The 3,342-nt window shown below is 31.5% G+C and overlaps 1 protein-coding gene across 5 annotated transcripts in view; it reads left to right on the top strand.

The window, feature by feature from the left end:
* The window catches only part of ROBO2 (roundabout guidance receptor 2), a 562,940-nt gene that overhangs the window by 83,089 nt on the left and 476,509 nt on the right, over positions 1 to 3,342 (top strand). The gene's annotated exons all lie outside the window — the stretch shown is intronic.

Genomic DNA, 3,342 nt, shown 5'->3' with positions numbered 1-3,342 from the left:
AGCAGAGGTTATTTCTTTCCTTTCTTGAATCTTCAGAGTTCAAATGATTTAAAACCATTTTCATAGGATATTAGAGAGGCCTGAACCAAATATAGGCTGTAGGCTGGAGAAGTGGAAGTCTTCCTTGTTGGTGGGTTCTTTTTTGAACTCAAGAAAATTTGAAAAATTGGAAGAGGGGAAAATGGGGCATATCAAAAGGAAAGAACATTGTGCGGGCAGAAACTTGGAGACAGTAAGAAACAGTGGTTTTTGAAGGGTTGTAAGAAAACCAGTCTGGCAGAAGTAGAGTTTATAGTATCGATTTATGAAGACCTCGATCAGGTAGAGCCAAGTTAACAGGAACCACAGATGGTAAGCAGAGATTTTTTGGTGTATTCAGGAGGCAATATGTTTCGAACCTTTGAAAATGGACATGACACAATGAAATTACTGTTCTATGATGTAACATTTGGTGGAATTGCTGGATTGGGTTATTGTGCAAAATAAAATCCAAGAAGAAGAAACTGGAGATGTTTGCTGGATTCTTATGTTCGCTTTTGATTAAAGGAATACTGACTTTGGAAAGAGTAGTGCAGTTACCTCTCTTTTAGTGCCGTATATTAGTCATAAAATAAATACACATTCAGCCTATATCTTATTTAAGTTACCATTTTCAATTTCAATTAAAAGTAGCAAATTGAATATCCATTATAATTGCTTACAGCGTTCAAGGACTTCTCTCTCTCCCTTCACCTTTTTTCTCTTCTTATTTTCTATCTTTATTCTTTCTCTCTCTTCCCTTCCTTTTTTCTTTTCTTTCTTCTTTCTATGTCTCTTTCTGCCATATAGGATCTTGGTCTTTTAATTATAAATATTAACCCCGTATAATAAGATTATATCCTCATGAAACAGGAATATCAGAATTGAAAAGGGGAGAATTCAGTCACTTTTCAAACATCTAGTTTAAATAAGGACAGGTCTCTGCTTTTGCTCATTTTTCAAGTAGTGGTTACATGCAAACTTTATTTGTTATGAAATATGGTATTATAATAAAATTGAGACCAGATATCCACATTTAGTGGGAAAACCATATTAACAATAACAGTTGTGGTCTGTCTGCACAATGTCACAATCATGGTCACATGAGTTTTTCTGGATATCTATCTCTCAGAATGCTGTTTAGGTAGATCCAGGTGATTATGTTGAAGGAATAGATGTGCCTTCGAAATATAGATTACTGCTACTTTCAACCTTTCTGGGGCCTTGGATAGTCTATTGTGTTGGTTTTATTAATTATTTTACATTTCATTCAGGTGTGGTGGTATTATTTTAATTGGTTAATATTAATTCTGCTGAATTTGAGGCTCTAGGTCTGTTATTTATTTTACTGAGAGTCATTCATTACTTTTTTAATTAACAAAGAAAAGGTTGAGAAGTGACAGAAAACACCTTTCAACCTGCACATGGGTGCTTATGTCATTATGCTTGATCAAAGTTGTGATATGAATAAATTAAACTTTTCAATACAAGGAAATATGAAAAAATGTTATGGATTTAGAAAGAGTTTCTGTCACCATAATTAAAACCTTTTTTGAATATATGCACTTATCCATTATTTAGTGTATAATAATTTTATTAAGTTTTCCTGATGTATAAATTGATTAACAGCTGATTTTACAGAGTACAATTGCTAAGAATTGACATCAATGAATAAAATGTATAGAATTGTCATAAAAATATGCTTCCACTTAGTTCATTTCTACTTCTGCAGTACTACTAGTTGTTTGACTTTCATAATTAAAGGAAAACATGTTAGCAAGGTCTAAAACCTACATATTCAAAACAGTTATTATCATTTATTCAGTGCCCAGCAATTGCACACATTTGACCCTAAATGGCAAAGTAAATGAAAGCCCTTTTTCAAAGTAATACAATCAGTTCAAAAAATATTGTGCTAATAAAGTTATACATTCTAATTGAAAGATTGATGGCAATCCATTTAGTTGTTACTAGGTTATTTGTGACAGACAGATGCAGAGTAACCTCATTATAGGCAGAATTGTGATGACTTGTAGCTGGAAAGAGGAATAAAGCTTTAAACCATTGTCACAGTCCATTTCCAAAATGTATTCAGAAGATGATTTAAAAGAAAATATATGACTGTTAAATATAAGTTTGAATTGGTTACCTAGCAGTATTATTATAGAAGCAATGAAGTAATCATCTGTTTGATCCATAATTGGCCTACTTAAAATTCACAAATTAGATTTATAGATTTCAATTTATGTAAGAGAAATGCAGTAGCAAACACTGGAGTAAAAACATTATCCCTTGTGGTTGGGTATTTCCAGTTCATATTTTTAGTTGTTTTCTTCTTGATCATTAAGCCTATATCAGTTTATTTTAGACATTTCTGTCCACGATTACCAGTTCTTGATAAATTATTCAGCACTTTTCATTCGTATGTTTCCTACTAGTTTAATGTCAGGCTTTCTGCACAAGTGCTCAAGGGAATTCTATCAACATTTTAAAGTTATTTGAGAGAAAGATGGAATATAGGCACATAATTTTTTTTCTTGTGTAATTTGTTGAAATCTTTGTGGGATATATTTCCTGTATATTTGATTTTGAAACTTCTTTTTCTTGATTAACTAATAATAAAGCAGAAATTTTAACCTAAATAAAGCTCTGTCTTCCCATAGTCTTCCTACTACAATATCTTCATGTTTCTCTAGAATTTCTTACATTTAGAACTATCCTCATAGACCTCTTTTCTGTTTCAAATGCAACAATCAGGTGCTATGTCTTGCACATAAAGCCCATTTCATTTCATCACTTCTCATTTCTAGTATAATCTCATCTATAGTTGTCTTTGCTTCTTTTATATATCAGCATTTGTACTTTTTTTTATTATTCCGTATCTTGAATTTTTTCCAATGTTCCTTTCAATCACTGTCATGTCTTTTGTTACAACTTAGTTTTCATCATGAATTCTAAAATTCTCAAATTGATAGAGGTAATCTTTACAAGAGATGATCACACATTTGATTTGAGGTTGGCCCTAATTTTTCGAAAAATGGCAATTAGGAAAACAAGATTTCATTGTGTGGATAAATTAATTAAATATATGTTGGATCTCTTTTCTCTGCTAGTAAATTTAATATGGTATTCTTTCTAAAATAGTGTCTTCATGTAAAGTTAACATTTTGTCTGTCCTAAAAAATGAATTGAAAAGAAGTTTAGGACAGTGCTTTTTAGGCTGTGTCATCAGTAAAGGCTAAAGTTTTGACTTGTCCAAACAAGAAAATCAAAAAATTATGTGTGTGTGTGTGTGTGTGTGTGTGTGTGTGTGTGTATATATGT

The sequence above is a fragment of the Pteropus vampyrus genome, unplaced genomic scaffold, assembly GCF_000151845.1.
Source record: "Pteropus vampyrus isolate Shadow unplaced genomic scaffold, Pvam_2.0 Scaffold26, whole genome shotgun sequence".
In the NCBI taxonomy this organism is placed as follows: Eukaryota; Metazoa; Chordata; class Mammalia; order Chiroptera; family Pteropodidae; genus Pteropus; species Pteropus vampyrus.
This window is presented reverse-complemented; position numbering and strand designations above follow the sequence as displayed.